This window comes from Akebia trifoliata, chromosome 15 (genome assembly GCF_017979445.1).
Source record: "Akebia trifoliata isolate Shusen 1 chromosome 15, ASM1797944v1, whole genome shotgun sequence".
Taxonomy (NCBI): Eukaryota; Viridiplantae; Streptophyta; class Magnoliopsida; order Ranunculales; family Lardizabalaceae; genus Akebia; species Akebia trifoliata.
In genome coordinates, this window is record NC_141389.1 from 743,540 (window position 1) to 764,735 (window position 21,196).

At 34.0% G+C, this 21,196-nt stretch overlaps 1 pseudogene across 1 annotated transcript; it reads left to right on the forward strand.

The window, feature by feature from the left end:
- The first annotated feature begins 847 nt into the window (after positions 1–847).
- On the forward strand, positions 848–17,570 carry LOC147383759 (protein ZINC INDUCED FACILITATOR 1-like; annotated as a pseudogene). The gene is made up of 15 exons (XR_015172456.1): positions 848–1,156; positions 1,545–1,585; positions 1,710–1,770; positions 1,848–1,950; positions 2,048–2,150; positions 7,487–7,540; positions 8,039–8,101; positions 8,384–8,433; positions 8,565–8,638; positions 12,827–13,043; positions 13,233–13,320; positions 13,465–13,550; positions 13,668–13,775; positions 14,631–14,894; positions 17,299–17,570. The product of XR_015172456.1 is annotated as a protein ZINC INDUCED FACILITATOR 1-like (transcript).
- The last annotated feature ends 3,626 nt before the right edge of the window (positions 17,571–21,196 follow it).

The following is a 21,196-nucleotide window of genomic DNA, read 5'->3' on the forward strand; positions in this document are numbered from 1 at the left end:
GGTGAGGATGATCTTCTCGTCATAGAGAACATTCTCACTAAAAATCAGTTCATTCCGAAACTTTCAACCCATATAAGACCAAACAATTTGGTTATGTGTGGGTTGCCCTTATTAATTTGTGGGGTGCTTTTATAATTATCCTTTTAATAATTTTTCACTTTCTTTAATTTTCTGCATATGTTAGAGAAACTCCAACATAGTACCCTTCCCTATACCCATGAGCTCCCAACCGTTGAAAATGGGTAATGGACTCCGAAAATTTCGATTCCAACGCAAGACCTTTTTTAAATAAAAAAAATTGGATCCGAGCAGATCCGATACCAAAAATTGGTACTCCCCTCAACTTACTCATTTTTTGGAGGGAAATTTCTTTAAATTGAAACCTTAAAAATTAGAAATTTCCATTTTTATTCTTCATTGAGTTCCAGCACACCGATTGGAATCATGGATTCGGATTCTTAGCTCGCTCGCTCGCTCTCTTGCTGTCGACTGGTTTTGCATTTTCTTGGTGAAGAAAACTAAGATGGATTAACAATCATTGGAGTTTTTCATTGACACCCCAACTTTTACTAATTTACACTCCGAATTAGTGTTGTTGTTGCCATATCAAATTTTACATGTTTTTCATTGCTGTTGGGCACCCTACTTATTTACACCCTAAATTAGTGCTGCTGTTGGCACCCCAACTTACATGCTTTTTTATTGTTGTTGGGCACCCCAACTTCTACTTATTTACATCCTACATTAATTAAAAAAATATTTAAAAATTTATATAGGATTTTATAGGTGGCATGATTGTAGTTAACACCCCAGAAATACCCATAAATAGCAACAGATTGTACCCATAATTGCAACCCATTGTCTCTCCTTCTTCTTCTTAGCCAGTAGTTCTTCTTCTTTGCTTGAAAGAAAGATCCGGATGAAAGATTTAACAAAGCTTGAACACAGTTTAGTTCAAACTTGAGTTTTTTTTTTTTTTCTTTTCTTCTAAGTGTGGTGCTGATAATGGCGGATAATAAAGAAACATTATTGTCGAAGAATAAGAAAGTTTACTATGAGAATTGCCCAGGTTGCAAGTTGGACCAACGTAAGGATTCCCATCGAGGAATCCCTTACGGAGAATTCACTTTTATAGGGATCATAGTATTATGTACTGGTAAGAACTTAGAAAACTTGTGATTTTCATATTTTTTGTTTATGAGATTGAATTAAAGTTGAGCTGCCACATAGTAGATTATGTATTGTTGTTGGTTTGGGTTCTGCTTTTTTTTTTTTTTTATATATTTTTTTTTATAGAAATTTTAATGGATGGGAACTCAGTGGGTTGCTGATGTTTTAAGATGTTCTTGTTGACAAAATCTTATCAAAGTTGTTTTTCGACTTTTTAAAACACATCTAATAGTTGATGATGTTGTATTATATTAATTGTTCACTAATCTCTCTTTAATATTTTGGTTAGCTCTACCTATAAGAACAATATTCTATGTTCATTAATCATATAGTTGAACCCTTAACCTCCCTTTCTATGTAATATACATTTTCAGGTTTGCCAATTGTGTCTCTCTTTCCATTTCTTTACTTCATGGTAAGTATGTATTTTACTTCATTGTATTCTGTTCATCACTTCTCTTCCTGTCAATTTGCTCGTATTCATGTCAAATCTGTGCTAAATATTCCTATAAAGTAAATTTCATTTTCACTTTTTGTAGATACGAGACTTTCATATTGCGGAAAGGGAAGAAGATATTGGATTCTATGCTTGTTTTGTGGGTGAGCACGTGTTAACGATGGTATCTCATTTGAGCACTTCACAATACAAAGCTTATAATACGTTTAATGTGTTGTAGGAGCTTCATATATGTTGGGAAGAACTTTAACTTCTATTCTTTGGGGAGTTATAGCTGATCGATATGGTCGAAAACCTGTTATAGCGATTGGCACAATTTCAGTGTTAGTATTGCTTGACATAGTTCCCTATATAATTAAACTTGATTTGTAGTGTCAAAACTATTTATATCATTTACTCTGTTTTAATAATACATCTCAGGGTCATACTCAACACTCTCTTCGGCGTCAGTACAAACTTTTGGATGGCACTTATCACGAGGTTTCTTCTTGGATCTATGAATGGTCTACTTGGTACAATAAAGGTGTGTGTACGAGCATGCGTGGGACTATATATTGTTGAGTATATATTTTCCTCCACTCTCGAGTATACGAATCATATCCCAATTAAGCACCATGATCCTCTTATTTCATAATTGTCTTTCTCTCTAACATATCGATCTTTCGGAGTAGTTGGTTGGTTAACATGGTTTAAGAGTGCTAAGTTCGTATACGTCATGGGTCACAGGTTTGAATCTTTCCACCCTTATGAGTAAGGAGAAGTGTTGAGGTTATATTTTCCTCTACTCTCGGGTGTGTCATACCCCACTTAAGCCTTGTGACTCTCTTATATTCCTAGTTCTTCCCCTCTCCAACAGATCGGTCTTTTGGAGCAGTTGGTTGGTTAACATATATAAGTTCCAATAGGTATCATTTTGGGTTATGTGCCAGTTGAATCCTAAAAAAGATTGAGAGTAAGAAAAAAAGGAATTTGGATTCAAGTAGTGAGCGTTGAATTAACAGAAGACATCGCTTTAGATAAAATTGAATGGAGGAACATAATTCATTCAAGTGATCCCAAATTATTGGGTTTAAGCTTTAATGGTGGGTTAGATGGTGTAAATACTTCAATTTGTCTCGATTGAACCCGAGAGCTTAAAAAATCATGCGGAAGAAGGATTAGTCCAAGGAAACCGCATAGAAGGCTCAAAGGCCTACCACCAGAAAGAACCAAGGCCTACAGGTCTTGCCAACAAGCCCAAAGCCCAGCATGTTTGTACCTAAAGGTGTGGAAGGGCTAATTTCTTGCCTCCCAACACCTCACCTTTTTAAAACTATAATTTTTCATCTCCCCACCTCACTTATATGCACACAGAACATTCTGGGGGGACCACAAGCCTTTTTACCATTTTGGACTCTTTTACCCCATCTAGCACCTCACATTTGGGTCCAAGGTAATTTGGCCAAGTCTTTTTGTCACTCCCCTATTTTAGGATCTAAATTTTCTCAAATCTCAAGGGTAGAGTGAAAAAAATTAAAAAATATTCAAATGAAGATCTTTAATGCTTAAATACGATACTAATTTCTTTTAAATAATTTCGACAGAGTTTTCTCTAAAAATTGGACTTATTAAAAATTTTCACCTGTAGAAATATACTTGTATAATCAAAATCCATATATTCACTACATTCCAACCACCATATCATAACGAATATACATCAATTCAAAAAACATACTATAATTACAACCCAAAAGTGTACATAAATCAATTACACATCTCATATCAATCAATAGTTGTTCACGTTATAAATATTAACTCTCACTCTCTGAACATATATATACAAAACACATGATGTTAATGTATACAAGAAAATCCAAAACTACACCAAATAGTTCTACTAAACTCAAATTTCAGCTCAAATGTAACAGAAAATAGTGTTCATCATTTTGATTTTACGATCCCTCTACATAATGTTCTTCATTAAGAATAAATATCTCAGTAGTTAAGACATCTATAATATTTTGTTGGTAGGATGAGTAACATGAAAGTTACTCAATAGTAAACTTACATTTCAAATTAATAGTCATAATATCAATGAATAAATAAGCTAATATATTATAAATAATACAGATTTTTAAATAAATAAATAAAATGAATAACATTCAAAATAGGTTGATGTTTAATAAAATGATAACGAAATATCTCCATCTCAAAATGAAAAAAAAGAAACATAAATATGTCATAAAAATATTAATCATGGTGGTGTATCTGATAAGAATGACGAGGTACATGACTAATACAAATGTACCGATCTGTATATCGATGTTCAAATACTTAATCAGTATGAAACTCACAATTAGTTTCTAATTTTATAGTTAGTCTGACAATTTACCATAATTGGTTGATCGTATTTTCCGGCTCAAGTTGGCCATTGATCTCTAATGAAGATAAATTGTTTGACCACTATAGACTATAAATGATAATTTGACAAATTAGCTTCATTGTACCTCTATGATATACATATGTCCTCAATCAATTTAGTCATCCACAAACCATCTTTACAGTATAATTTGTTATTTTCCAATAAAGATAAGATAGGAATTCCTCGAATAGTAGGTATAAATATATTCTCAAATGGTATCTCATACTATCGGAGAGAATATTAACCCCCTATTATTCTCAATTAATTGGTTGTTTTCGGAAAGAGTTACTGATTAATCTTATGGACGTTCATTACCCTTTTAATGGATAACAAAAATAATAGTTATATTTTTCAAATTTAAAATAAATTTGCAAGTGTAACGATATTTCTAGGTATTTTAGAATTATAAACATGCAGTAGATATCGAAAGTAATAAATCATAAAGCAGTAAACATGCAAGTACACCGTCCCACGGTTATTGTCATAATTGCATCTCATGCTCTATTACATAGTGTTCGTAAATATTTTAAACTTGAAAATTCCTCAATACAAGCACATACAATCGAGAATCCCATTCTTGATTATAAACGATCGAGAATTTCATTTTCGATTTCAAATTTAAACTTAAACATTTCATTTAAAAAAAATAAATAATCACCTAATGAAAATATATTTTCAAAACATGACATCTTAACAATTTTTAAAATGAACACTATACGAAAATTACTATGAAAATCAATTTGTTAAACAAATTGATTTTCTTGTTACATTCATCCAAATTTATTTATTTTTATTTCACGATATTTAAATATCATAAAAAGATATAAAACGAATTATTCTATAAGTCGATACATGAACTTTAAATGCAAATCATAATAAATTTGAAACTAACTATCAAAATTGAAATAAAACAGATTTCATTGAAAATTATATTACGAATTTGAAATTATAAATTTTTTACCTTTACAATTAGGTTTTATGCGTCCCTACGACATAAAAATGATTTTTTTAGTTAATTCCATCGGTGATTCGACTAAATAATCTAGTAACTAAGTAAATTTTGAAGTCGTGGATATTTACGTCTGCAGTACCAGATCTTATTTCACATCCTAAACACGTTTAAATCTTGATTGAACGCAATGTGCACGAATCTACTTTCGAACTCACTCGTCTCTATTTCGATTTCAATCTCATGGGTATAATAAACATCAATTTATTTTTTATTTTGTACTTTATAATAATATAATATTTTATATTATAATATATAAACGAATACAGCTGTTTGTCACATTTTCTAACACATTTTAACTTATAATATATTATATAATAATATATAATATAATATAATAATATTTATATTTATTTTAATTACATTTTATCCCTTTAACATTTCAAAATTTTCAAATATCTTCTTTTTATAAAAATAATTATAATTAAACCTAATATTAATAAAATAATTTATTTTAATATTTTAATAATATAAAAATAATTAAATAATATTATTTTTTTCATATATATTTTTTTCTCCATTATATCCATTACATTAGACCAATTCAAATTGTGTATCTCGGATTATCAAAATCCCTCACTAATTTTTTTCTATTGACTAAAATACCCCTTACGTTAATTTTTCATAATTTATCATATTCAACTTGGATTTAAGCATGCTGATAGTCTAAACTATATTTTTCAATACTTTTGAATTCAACAATAATGTTTGTTTGACCAAAAGAGTTTCCTATAAATTTTTTAATTTTATCTACTTCGATTCAATGTTCTAATTCTTCGATCATAATTATGATAAGGTTCTCCGAATTGTACTTTTCATTTAATAAATTCTCCTTCTAGAAATTAATATTTTATATTGATAATAACATGATTTTTTTATAATTTATTTATTATTTTAATAGGAAAACATGTCAATATAGTTTACTTAATTCCTTGATATACGTAATAAATTTCATGGCATTACACTCTCAATTTGGAATCTCTTCCATGCTACCTCACACCCCATTAACCCCTTTTTATTTTGGGGACCAGAAGCCTTTTACCATTGTAATCTTGCGTTATCCTCTCCCAACACCATATACCATGATCTTAAAGTAATTTGGCTCATTCCTTCAGCTTTGACCTTGGTTCCCACAGACGACAAGTGAACAATGACAACCATACCCCCTATTTTGTTAAGACTAGCTTTATAGCCGACCATGTCACATTTTAAAGCTCTTTCCCACCCAGTTCAAGGTAAATTAACCAAAGCCAAGGGATTTTGCCCATCTTGCCCTTTAAAGAGAATTCTCTGGAATTTCATGCTCTTTTACCCTTTTGCCCTTTAGAGATCTTGGTTGGTGAGACTCAAGAGCTTGAGAATGACCATTAAGGACAAGGGTATGGGAGGAAAGAAGGATCACCCATGGAGGTATTCTTGGGAATATTGTGTACTTGAGAAGAATATGACTCTTTTGCCCCCAAAGGTCCCCCCAAGAGCTTATAAATAGAGGTCTATTCAAGGTTAAAGAGGAGGAGGTTTTTGGAATAAGAGAATTTTGTCAAAATACCCTCTCAAGAGCCTTTCTAAGTCCAAAATTCTGCCCAACTTGTGGCTCATCCCTTTTGGAAGCCTAAAACTAGAAGAAGAAGATAGAAAGAAAGAAAAGACTAAGGTGGGGTGGGAGACTTAAGTTACTGATTTTTCTATTTATTTAAGCTTACTTTGCTTCTTTATCTTAAAGAAGTTATGGGTTAAAACTATGAAACCTCCATGGAAATCATACTTTTAACTCTAAACTAAGAAAAACAGTCCCAAGTGGACATACACTTCATGCATAAGGTAAGGGTTCTCTCAAGAATATGTTCAACCAATGAGCACGTCCTTAGGACCTAACCAGCAAAAACACTCCTTAGAGAGTGCATAAGTGTAGGACAAGTGCTTGGAGGCCAAGAGGGTAAGAGGTATATGAAAATTTTCACCCAAACCTCAATCTCACAAAAAATTCCAACAAGCATGTATTTCCACTTAGAGGTTGAACTATACTTAATTTGTTTCTTGACTTTTTTACTTTGCTTTTAAACTATAAAAAAGATTTAAAAAAATGACTTTTCAACTTCATAGTGGGTCATTCTTTGGTAACCATCACCTTAGTGGGTGAGACAAGGTACTTAACATCTTCCTTGTCTCACAACCGAACTTCCCTACTTAGTTCTTAGGTGGACCTTACCTTTACCATTGATGAGAGTCACTATAAAAACCTAAAATCAGATTTCAAAATTATTTTTTATGGTGTCCATTCACACTTTAAATCTTGAATGATGGCGACTCTAAAAATCCAAGTAGATTAAGGTTTAACTCTTAAAATCTCTCCCACATATCTATAAATGGTATTTGTTTGTATTCTTTATTTTCACTACCTTTGTTTCTCCTATACATATTTAAGCTGTTTTATTTGACTGTATTTAAGGCGTATGCTTCCGAAGTTTCTCATCCAGAAGATCAAGCTTTGGGACTATCACTTGTAAGAACATTTTCTTTGCATTAGTTTATCATGTGTGTGTGTGTGTGTGTGTGTTTGTAAGGAAAAGGTTGCATGGCCCGAAGGACCATGTAGAGCCTAAACCAAGGTTCACATTTGGGCCACGTGGACTTCGTTGTTGATCCAAATGACACTTCAACCATCTTTTTTGTGGTATAGATTTGGTTTGAAAAAAAAAAAATCGCCCCCCCCCCTCCCTTTCCCCCATTTTTTTTTTGGGGCCATATCTTTAATTTTTAAAATTGATGGCCACTGAACTTCCAAATTTAAAATTTAAATCCAACAGTGAAAAAATATTTATATTTTCAATTTCGTTTTCATAAATTTTTATTTTCTACATACATGTAGCACCCAATGGTGTTTTTGGGTGCCATGTTGGCATGTGGTTCATACAAATAGATTATCCTTCGGCCCATATAACCCCATCCCTATATCTATTCCAGTAATTTATAATGGAGTCAACGCCAAATTTCATTTCAGGTTAGTACAGCATGGGGCTTAGGATTGATCATTGGTCTAGCTATTGGAGGTTTCCTTGCACAGGTACTGGTAGCTTAGCAATTTGTTTATGAGAACCTTTCATTTTCTTCTTGTTGGGTACTATATATGAATAAGAGAAGTGGAATTTTTTTATTTATAAATATGGTACTAGGCAGTTGAGAAGACTAATCAAACATTACTTCATTTTCACTGCATATTGTGATTTATATATGATAAATTGTCATAAATTTTATCTCTATCAGATATTTTTCATTTTCTAATCTTTGATCTTCATGTGAATTCAACTAATGAATTTAGTGTCTATGAATGACTTTATGTTCCTAGCCAACAGAGAAATTTCCAAATATATTTTCCCAAGAATCTCTATTTGGGAGGTAAGCATTACTATGTCAACTCTTTTTTTTTACTTCCAATTGTAGTGTTGTTTTATGTGTCATTTCAGCATTTTTTTTTGTGCTTTTGTTTACTTTTAGCTGATGATGTGAGACAAACAACTTTTGTGCAGGTTCCCATACTTCTTACCTTGCCTCTGCATATCACCATTGCATTGGTTGTATGCTTTTGTTGTCTCTGGCTTCCGTATGTTTCGTAATCTGTCTAATATCTTCCTTCATAACTGTTGAGTGTATATTTTCCTCCACTCTTGGGTGTGTCATACCCCAGTTTAGCCCCGTGACCCTCTTATATTCATAGTTCTTCCCCTCTTCAAGAAATCGGTCTTTTGGAGTAGTTGATTGGTTAACAAGGTATCAAAGCGCTCGTATAGGTCATGGGTTCAATTATTTCCAGCCTTATGGGCGAGGGGAGTGTTGAGTGTACATTTTGCTCGACTCTTGGGTGTGTCATACCCCAGTTTAGCCCCGTGAACCTCTTATATTCATAGTTCTTCCCCACTTCAAGAAATCGGTCTTTTGGAGTAGTTGATTGGTTAACATGGTATCAAAGCGTTTGTATAGGTCATGGGTTCGATTATTTCCAGCCTTATGGGTGAGGGGAGTGTTGAGCGTACATTTTGCTCCACTCTTGGGTGTGTCAACCTCAGTTTCTTATATTCATAGTTCTTCCCCTCTTCAAGAAATCAGTCTTTTGGAGTAGTTGATTGGTTAACATGGTATCAAAGCGCTCGTATAGGTCATGGGTTCGATTATTTCCAGCCTTATGGGTGAGGGGAGTGTTGAGTGTACATTTTCCTCCACTCTGGGGTGTGTCATACCCCAGTTTAGCCCCGTGACCCGTTTATATTCATAGTTCTTCCCCTCTTCAAGAAATCGGTCTTTTGGAGTAGTTGATTGGTTAACATGGTATCAAAGCACTCGTATAGGTCATGGGTTCGTTTATTTCCAGCCTGATGGGTGAGGGGAGTGTTGAGTGTACATTTTCCTTCACTCTTGAGTGTGTCATACCCCAGTTTAGCCCCGTGACCCTCTTATATTCATAGTTCTTCCCCTCTTCAAGAAATCGGTCTTTTGGAGTAGGTGATTGGTTAGCATGGTATCAAAGCACTCGTATAGATCATGGGTTCGATTATTTCCAGCCTTATGGGTGAAGGGAGTGTTGAGTGTACATTTTCCTCCACTCTCGGGTTTGTCATACCCCACTTAATCCCATGAGTCTCTTATATTCATAGTTTTTCCCCTTTCCAACAGATAGTCTTTTGGAGTAGTTGGTTAGTTAACATGGTATAAGAGCATTGGGTTCGTATAGGTCATGGGTTTGATTCTTTCCACCCTTATGTGTGAAAGGGAGTGTTGAGTGTATATTTTCCTTCACTCTTGGATGTTTCATACCACAGTGAAGCCCCATGACCCTCTTATCTTCATAGTTCTCCCCCTCTCTCCAACAAATCGGTCTTTTGGAGTAGTTGGTTGGTTAACACTAACTAGTTCTTGTAGACTTGTACAAATGAAAATTGCATGATACAACAATTTTAACCAATATCAGTTTTGAAGATAAATATCAGTTTCACATGAGATACATTGCTTTCCTTACTCCAAAACAACTATATTTTGAATAAACGATTTGGGCCACTTCGGAAACAAGTACCAATTTGAAGTGAGTGTCTATTGTCCCTATTTACTTTCTCATAACATAGTTGTAATTGCATCTAGAATCCTAGAATTAATTTCAAATCATATACAAACCCATTTTCCATAACACAAGGATGTAATGTTCATAATTAGATCAAAATTTTAATCGAGAACAGTAAAGTAGTGAACTAATACTCTTTCTTCTATTTTTTAATGATTAATCATCTGCAATTTTGTTCAATGACATCGTTTTTTTTTTTTTTGCTTGAAAAGAAAATTAACATTTTGAAACCTTTAGTTTTATTTGTTTTGGTTGTTCATGCTTGTCAAAATATGCTACTATACCTATATTTTTGTGGAGATTAGTTAAATAAATGTCCAATAGAAGTTCATCGAAAGAAACATCTTATTATCCTTCCTTTGATAGCAAGGATAAACAAGTTCTAGTATTTACCCACATAAAAAAAAATGCCTGAAAATGTTCATCAGAAGGTAGGCCTCAGTGAATATGTGGGCATGAACCATTTATTCTAATATTTTATTTTCTATCTGTAGATACCCAAATTTGACCGGGCCCTCGACGCAAAATACCCCAAAAATCGTAAAAATTGGAATGGGCTCCGAGGCCCAAACCTACAAAAATCCAATAAATTTTGTAATCATTTTTCAATAAATGGCCCAAGGCTTGTCACGTGGCCCACGGACCAAATCCCTTGCTATCATTCTACACTCCTCAATCAATCCAACATAAGCGCAAACTCATTCTTATTCTACCCATTATCCAAGCCTATTCAACTCAACCTAAATCCATTTCTATTCAACCAACAACTAAGCCCAACCAAACACTTTACCCAAGCCCAAATCATTCAACCCGAACCCAACTCAACCCAATCCAACATCACAACCAATCACCACAATCATTAAGGTGTGACACATGTCATCACCCCATCTCAACCCCCTCATCCCCAACCTATCCCATCACCTTTTCTTTAAATATCATCTACCTACACCTCCAACTTACTCCTCCCCCCTAACCTATCCTATCCATTCTCTCAAATCAACACTTATAACCTACACCTCTCCCTAATCTATCCCCATCATTTCCTACAAAACCTACATCTACAATCTAAACCTACACCCATCCTCTCAAATCAAACACTCATCATTTCCCATCAACTTATCTTAATCCTTCATTTCCACCCACTTTGACACATGGCATCATCTCCCTCACCCTCCCAAAATATCATCAACCACTTCCTTAATCCTCCATTCTCTTAAACCAAATACCATTTAATCACAACCACCATATTAAACTCACCTCACCAAACACTCCACCCAAATGGGTTGGGTAAGATCCAAACCATTTGGGTCAAAACTCACCCATTTAACCTTCTTACACAAATACCCTTCAAACCCCATCAATTTACACATACCCCTCTCTTAAACCCCACACCATTCTATCACTTCTCATCATTTCACCCAACTCTACCCCTCAAAATAACTCCCAAATTCTATAAAAACCCCATCATTCTTAACTCTCAATCCCTAATAAAAATTTGACAAAAAATCCTCTAAAAAAGATAACTCTCTTCTCACTACTCTCAACCCTCAACTCACCTTACTATTCCCAACCCTCAACTCTCAACTCTTACTCTACTCTCAACACCCAACTCTCAACTCATCTCACAACTCTTAACTCTCAACCTTCTCTCAAACAAATCAAGAAAAGAAAAAAGAAGATTCATCAAGGAAAGTCAAAAGAAGATCAAGATTGGATCAAGGTGGGTTTGGACAAAAAAAAACACCCAACTCTCAACTCATCTCACAACTCTCAACTCTCAACCTTCTCTCAAACAAATCAAGAAAAGAAAAAAGAAGATTCATTAAGAAAAGCCAAAAGAAGATCAAGATTGGATCAAGGTGGGTTTGGACAAAAAAAAACACCAAACTCTCAACTCATCTCACAACTCTCAACTCATCTCACAACTTTCAACTCTCAACCTTCTCTCAAACAAATCAAGAAAAGAAAAAAAAAGATTCATCAAGGAAAGCCAAAAGAAGATCAAGATTGGATCAAGGTGGGTTTGGACAAAAAAAAATACCCCCCCAACTTCCCTCTTCTACTCTCCATTTCTCTACACATTTGCACACACCACAATGGTTTGAATCATCAAAGGGCCCATTTTTCAATAAGGGTGCCCTTAATGGTTTGAACCAACATTAAAGCCCCTCATACTTGAGGGCACACATTGAGTTTTTTCGATTTTATTTTTCTTTTTATTTTAAAAAAGGATCGAATCCGAGGTTATTACCTATGGTGGATGGAGTAGGGTGCCTAACACCTTCCCTACTCCATAAATGGACCCCCTTACCTTGAATCAAAGGTTGGACTAAGTGAGCCTTATCCTACGAGAGTCATCAAATGTCAAAATGACATGATTTCCAAAAATATGACATCGGGTGACCATTCACACCCATCTCCAAATATGAATGGTGGCGACTCCAAAACACCCCAAAGTGGAGGGACGTTTCAAAATGATGAAAATCCCGTGTCCACACTATCCTTTTATATTTGGGAGAGAAATGCATACTGTATAGTATCGACCCTTTTTTTTTTTGTGTGCTATGTTTGCACTTGGTATGATATTAGCATGTTAATTTGAGTAATCTTACAATGTTGTTCACAACGATCGAGGTGCCTCTTTACTACAATTTGATGTTCTTTAATTTTGGGATTGTAAGAATCGTTACACAAGCATCATGGAAGCAACACGGATGGATCTGATTCATATAAAGCTTTGGAAGCTTCATCTCATGAGTGTGATGTGAGAGGGAATATGCAAGAGACGGACGGAAGGCCATAAGATCCTAAGCCAAATTTCTTTACGAACTGGCCATTAACGTCATCTATCGTTATATATTGTGTTTTCTCGCTTCATGATATGGCCTACGCTGAGGTAATGTGTTCATGTTTTACTTTTGGTGTTATGGTTTGATTTACATCATGATCTTACTTAGGCTGGCATCAATGGAGAATAATTTTGTTCTTTTCAATCTATTACCTATGCTTTTGTAATGACATGAACTTTTATTTATTTATGTAGTTGTAAATGCATTATATTTGATGACCAAATTTTCTTTCACAGATATTCTCATTATGGGCTGTCAGTCCTAGAAAATTGGGGGGATTAAGCTATACGACCGATGAGGTTGGTGGTGTTCTTTCAATAACAGGTATTTCGACAGAATCTCATTTGTCCTTAGAATAAGAAGTGCATTTGTTTTGCTTGTAAATTGAAATTCGTTGAGTGTCTAATAAATTTTGTCGAGTGTATCCATTCATGGAGTTGAGTTACTGACTACCTATTTAACTATTAGGTTTTGGCATGTTGATCTTTCAAACTTCTTTATATCCAATTATTGAGAAAATTATTGGGCCCATCATGGTGTCGCGCATTGCAGAAGTATTCTTTCCTCACTTTATTTTTTTTAATATATACAAAATAATTTGAAGTTAATCTCTTTGAATTTGATATATGTTATTTGACTGATGGTTCCACTTTTTATGGTTATATATGAAGGTTCTATCCGTAGTGGTGCTTTCAAGTTACCCCTTCATAGGTTTGCTATCTGGGTTCAGCCTTACACTGCTATTAAATTGTGCATCCATGCTAAAGAATCTTTTCTCTGTAAGTCTAAATTCAAAGATTTTCAAAAATTAAGACAAGAAGATGTGATGTACTTGCATACACCAGCACATGGACATATATGATCGTGCGTCGTGTTCTAAATAACAGATATTTTCAAACATGTTTGGCAATATCATACATGTCCTTGTGTGCGGGCATGTTTGGTCTACTCCTTGATGATACTACAACCCAAAAGTCTATGTATGCTAACCTCTAATGTTAACTCTATCATGCCTCGAAATCTGATACTACGTCGACTTGGCAACATGATTGGGGGATACTCGACCTTGTCCCAAATCCGAGACTTGAGAATAAACCTCGAGATATGCGGTGGGGAGATCTGCCAACATTCAAAACATATCGATTTAAATTCCATACCTTGGGACTCCTGTGATTTAAAAGGTAGCACTATGTTAAAACTGGAAAATTCTACTGAAAAAATTGACTGGTCAAGGCCCACAAATTTTAGAAACCAAATTTTGACGGTCAAATTTTGAAATTCTTGATGTTCCCAGATTTGACGGCTTAGAGTTGTTGAATTTCTCTCTTCCTTCATTAATTTGACAGATTTGGCCTGTCGAAAAAAAAAATTTTGACAATGAAAAATTCGACGCCAATTCGACCTTTTGGTCCGTCAAATTTGGGCTTTTTTCACATTGTGTAGGAATCAAGAGTCGATGTGACTCAAAGACCTTTCTACTTAGAGAAATTTCAATAACTTTTTTTTGTCAACAACGCCTTTAGTTGTTTTATCTTTTAGTGATAAAGGTAAGGGTAATTTAGTCTTTTGGATATTAAATGTTTGTCTTTTCAAGAAATAGTTCTCTTACAATTTATTGTTTGAAAATCAATCAGGTCTCAATTGTCACTGGACTATTCATGCTACAAAACAACGTAGTGGTAATGTTTTTCATCTTGTTTGGTTTTTGTTTTTCTTCTTTTTTCCCTTTTAAAGTGAAAATTTTCAACTCAGTATTTAACCGCAATTTTTGTTATGGATGCTTATTTGTTATAAATATCGTTACAACAATCCCAAAGCCAAAGAGGAGCCGCAAATGGCATTTCTATGACCGGAATGTCTCTCTTCAAAACATTTGGTCCGGCTGGAGGAGGCGCTCTGTAAGTTCCCCCTATAAACATTTCTTTTGCATTTTTGTTATGGTGGTTGAGGAACAATTGTGCTCATGTGCTTATAATACCACCACGGCCTAATAATGAAAATCCTTTGCTATTTTTTTTTTTTCCTTCTTTTATTCTTCCATCTCAAACATGCCCTTAAAAATTATTCGTGGTTTAGAGATTTGCAAAAAAAAAAAAAAACAGATTACTATTTTTTATTATTAGATTCTTAATGGATCAAGACGAGTTTTCGCTAAAGAAAATTATTTTAGCTCAATTAATCAATCAATAAATAGTGAATCCTTTCATTTGAGAGAAAGAGATGATATGTGATAAGCTTCATGACCTAATGTGCTAACTACATTCATTGTGATTCAAACACAAGCTCTTCTAAATTTCTAAATTAAAAAGTTTAGAAAAATGCATGGTACCTTGCGATTGTCGCCAAAAAAGAACACAAGTAAATTGGGGAAGATGAAAAAATAGGTTCATCTAATGAAGTGCAACTTGTATGTTAAAAGATAGTATATATATATGGGAAGCATTCAGAGGCCCTAAAGAGAGCCAAATATTTTTCAAAATAGGGGTTATAAGTTTTAGAATTGGCCGATTTTTTGTGAGGATGATCTCTATTTGGGATCAGAGACAATTATTTGTCACAACATTTTTAACGTCGCACATATGTAAATATCATTGTAACAAATAGTTGTCCCTCGATCCTAACCACTATACGTGGCATGATTTGAGAGTTGTTGGGTGGTTGGGAAGGATCATACCCCAGCACAGCTCAACCCCATTGTACTTGAGGAGCTAAACAGCTCAATATTGCTGAATTGATTTCTATTGGAAGAGTATAGTAGAGTAGATACTCGGGACAAACTCAGCTATCCTATATTTTCAATTGAGAAAGTATCCCCTTGCACCCCTGCAACGCCAACAAAATACAAGACATTCACACAAGACTACCATATTCACACAAGGCTATTGTTGGGGTGTTGGTGGTATGTTTAGAAAAGAGTTGTGATATTCTAACTCGAAAAGACTCACTCGGCTTGTAAGTGTTTGACATGGCAAGGGCACAGAACCATAGATCTTTTTCTTCGAGATACATAAGGAAAAAGATCCACGGTTTTGCACCCTTTTCACGTCAATTGGGTATAGATCGAGTGAGTCTTTTTGAATCAGAAAATCATTACTCTTTAGAACATTTGTTGGATGGACTTGTACCAATAAATTGGGTAACATAGGTCTAACCATCAAAAAGTTGCACTGGTAGGTAAATTATAAGTGAAAAATCTTTTTTTTTTTCCAAGAGTCCTGCAGATAACTGACTCTTTTTTGTGTACGCACTTTGATTCCCCCTTCACACCATCGTACAAAACTATAAACATCTGGACCTGTGTATCTGAAGCAAAAGGATTTACAATGATGTGAAGGGGGAGTCAAATTGAGTACACAAAAATGAGTCCGGTTATCATGACTCTTTTTTTTATAAAGACTAATGATAATCTGACTCAAAATTTTTCACTCGTTTGTATTTGGTTGACGTGGCAAGTGAATAGAACCGAAGATCTTTTTTTCCTTTTGTATCTCGAAGAAAAAGATTGAAAATATCTATGGTTATACACACTAGCCATGTCGACCAAGTACAAATGAAAATTTTCGAGTCAAAATATCGTGACTCGTTTTTAAAATACAAGTGACGTGTCCTTACTTTTTAGAGAGTTGTGGTCATGCTCCTCCTACCAAGGAATGTGGATTGCATTTCTCAATATAAAGAGAGCAATTTGAGGGGGTGTGATGCATAGTTTTAAAACTCATTCAAGATTGAGATGTATCGTCCGAGTTAATTCGGTATCATGGCGGGACGAGACAAACGCACAAACCCATTTGAGATAGTCGGGTATCGCGAGATAAACGAGATGTTTTGGACGAGATTTTGCAAAATCTCGTCTGACACAAACGAGACAATCCAGACAACAATTTATCGTCTCGGACGAGATTTTGCACAATCTCGTCCAAGTTAAACAAGAAAACATGTTTTCAAGTTTGAAACCCTATGCTCTCACCCCAAATCGATTTTTCTTCATCTTCTCTTTTTGGCTTCCCTTTGTAATAGGAATCATTTCTTTAGTTTTTAAGATTTTTTTATCAGATTTTTTAAATAGTTAAAAATCATTGTTTCAATGCTAAACGAGACAACTTGATCGAGACGAGACATATCATCCGAGTTAACTTGGTATCTTTGCTGGACGAGACGAGATGTGACGTGAAACCAATTTTTAAAGCTATGATGTGATGTGACTTTGAAGTGGCCTACCCGCCTGGCCGCCTCAAAACTTTAGAAATTCTCTTAATAATTATAGCGCATGGTCCAACTAACTTATTTAAACGAATATTTGAGATATCTCAAGAAAAGAAGAGCTTTCCTCCAAAATTTAGAGCCTTCAAAGTCTTTTTCAATTTGAAAGGGGCCGGGTGGGTGGAGTAATTGGAATTGTCTTCCTCATATTTGACAAAGTCAAATGCACTATCATCACACTGTAATCATACAACAGAAAATATGTGATCGTAGGGCCAATGGCCAATAAAAATAATGGCCGTATGTATATTTGTCGATTGGAATATTCATGATCATAAATTAACATAATATCGCTATTAGATAAAGGAATTACGACGTCATAGGTGTGTTTAATTAGAGTTCCATTTTTTATTCATGTAATTTTCGTACATTTGTCATGTTGTAATATTTTAGAGCTACAGGACTTAGGGTTGTCAATGGATCAGAATAAACAGATAATTTTGGGTTTGGTTCGATGTTTTGAATTATGATAAGGATCTTGATCAATTTGAGTTGGGTCGTTTATCTGGTGAGATGATGTGAAGTCTAAGACGTTGTGTAAATCTAACTTGTTTTTGGATGATACCGAGATGACTCAGGTCTTGATAAAGACCCAACAAAAAAAAATCCCAAAAATATCATATTTAACTCGACCACTCGTGTGCACTCTCAGAAGAAAAGAATGGATGGTTTATATAGCATTGCTTATTTCATAATTATATAAGAAAAAAATGGCATCTTTCGAAGAAAAAAAAAAAAGGTGTCCATTTGTATACATTCAATTCAATGGCATATATAAAGTTTAATTTGATCAAATTGTGAGTAAAATACCATTTTTGTAAAAAAATTATAACCATTTTGAGAAATATTTTAAAAGTCGGGATCCGTTGACTCATGAGAAAACACATGATCCCGACCGTGAAAACACAAAATCCAACATTCATGATTCATACATATCTCCATGAGACACATCTCGAAGATATTTATCTTGAGAATAAATCTCAACCATTGAATTTTGCATTTTAGTTATTTTTTCCAAAACTCATGTGGGGTTGGATTGTTAAAAAACGATAATTATGTGGATCCAACCTCTACTTAAGTCTTCAAGGTAAACCCCTTCTTTTTACACTTTTTCTTTTCTTTGCTCCCACTGCCCGTACAATGAATGACACACTTCTCACCCCCACTAGCACTCTCTCTCCAAAAAAAAAATGGATTTTGTTTGCACATGACTTCACAAATCTTATCCATTTTTTTATTTTATTTTAAGGAAAATCTTTTTGACTCTCAAATCTTAGATTGCTTTACGAAAAATTTCATAAAAATATATATAAAAAAAAAAAATCACCACATCTCCACCCATATGCTCCAAAATAATAAAGGCATATCAACACAATCATCCACAAGAGTAACCGAAATCAAATTAGAGAAAGAAAAATGGTCGAATAACACAGACACAAAGGTGATAAAAATGATTTAGTGACACGCATATAATCATAGATGCTTTTTACTCGAATCTCGTAAAAAAACATATATGATTATGTGCACACCACCACATTATTGTGTCACCGTTGTGTCACCCCTGCACGACTTTAAGAAAAGAGGATTTAAGTCAACTTTGCAATGAAAGAATTTTTGAGACTTTTGAGAAAAACATCAATTTACAGTATTAAGATTCCAAACTATAATAAATTGTGAACGATACTACTCAAACCGAGTACCATTCAAAGGTGGGGTTGAGGGGGATGAGATAGACTAGTAATAATAGCAACGTGCACACAATAAAATCTTGTGAATAGGTCTTCCAAAATGTATTATGTCTTATGATACCTAGAGTTGCTATTGGCACTCCAATTTTTACTCATTACATATCAATATTTTAAATTATTTATCACCCTAATTAAAAGACTAAAGGGTCTTGATAATCTCACTTACTCACATGGGATACTCAATCGACATCCCTGATATGATAGGCTTGGGAATCATAGATCTGCTCTCTTGAGAATACAAAATTATACCTTTATATGGAGAATTGTAGTTTTGTATCTCAAGGAAAGCAAATCTACAATTCTCAAACCTATCATGTCAGACGTGTTGATTGAGTATGCAGTGAGAGTAAGTCATATTATCACGATTTACAATTAAAACACTCTCTTCTTCAAACATTAGACTCATTCAAACAATTTCAATAGTTGTTTATAATTATGGTTAGATTCACATAAAATCTTAAATCTATAAAATAAAATGTTTATCAAATAAAGAAAAAGCTTGTAATGGAACCCCAACTTTTACTTATTCTCAACCTTTTAACTTATTAACCACCAGATGGGTGGCCGAGTGCTAGCACTTCGGGATCAAGGGGTGTACTCCCCCTGTGGTCTCAAGTTTGATTCCCACCGGCTACTAATATTAGTGACTACGGACCGCAGGATTAAAATCCTATTTCGCAAGTCTTGTTCGGGGAGGAGGGAATAGTTGGTGCGAGCAAGTTGGCCCAGATACCCTTCTAATAAAAGAAAAAAAAAAAAAAAAAAAAACAAAACAAAAACCTTTTAACTTATTTTCTTTATTTTTTAATTAGAATATAATAAGTAAAAATTGGGGTGCCAATAGCAACTATCTTCATAAATAAAAGGATCCCGTTGAGCACCAAACATTTGGGCCAACATTTTAGCCAACCATTTTTGTCCTACTTGGGTTAGAAGTTTTGGAATGGGCTGATTTTTGGTGAGGATGATCTCCTCACCATAGAGATCATCCTCACCAAAAATCAGCCCATTCCAAAACTTCTAACCCATGTTTTGAAAAATGTTCTGTCAAAATGTTTGGTGCTGAACATTTCCCTAAATAGAATTCATTTCCTACCCATGCGAATAGAGTTTTTTCTTTTCATACAAAAAAAAAAAAAAGCCACCATATTGCACAAAAGTTTGTACTTAAATTTTTGTAAATGCGTTCTATGATTTTATTGGGAGGAATTTGCAAATATCATATTAAACAAAAAAAAAAAAAAAAAGAAAGTTGATTTTGCTTTACAAATGTAAAGCATTGTTTTAGTTAAAAGGCTTCTCAACCGTTAATTGGTCCAGATCCACCAGATCTTGTGTTTCGTCTTTTGCTATGATTTGGGTATAACCCTCGAACCTCCCCCGTATATTTTAGCTACTTATTTATATTTCCTAAGGGCCTGTGTGGATTGACTTTTCTAAGTACTTCTGACTTTTGCGGGGAGTCAGAAGCACTTTAAAGGTGTTTGGATAAATTACTCCTAGAAGAACTACTTTACTGTGGAGTCATTTTAGTGCTTTTTTACGGAGTACTGATGGTGCTACTTCTCTAAACTACTCTTGCGCGGAGCTACAAAATATTGTCAAAATGACGAGATTAGGACAAGTATGCTCCTCATAAATTTCAAAAATTACAAATCTACCCTCAAAAAAGCAATTGAAATAATATTATATTACTATCCATTGATATGGTGGTAGCCTTTTAGTGTAACATTTGGGACAAGTATACCCCTCATAAATTTTGAAAATTACAAGCATACCCTTAAAAATGCAATTGCAGTAATACTATATTACTATCCATTGATGTGGTGGTAGCTTTTTGGTATAGCATTTGGGACAAGTATGTCCATCATAAATTTTGAAAATTACAAGCATACCCTAAAAAATGCAATTAAATAATATTTTATTATTATCCATTGATGTGGTTGTAGTCTTTTAGTGTAGCATTTGAATTTGAATTTCTAACTCCCCAATTGCTTACTCAATGATTTATCCATGAGCATTCCAACTATGGTTGAAATTTTCTTATTGGAAAATTGATGTGAACAATTACACACAAATTTACTATCCATTGATGTGGTGAAAGCTTCTTCATATTTTTAGTGGTTGTATATATTTGCTCACAATATTTTCTATTTATTTATAATTGTTGGGTGTTTATATTAGTTTTTATG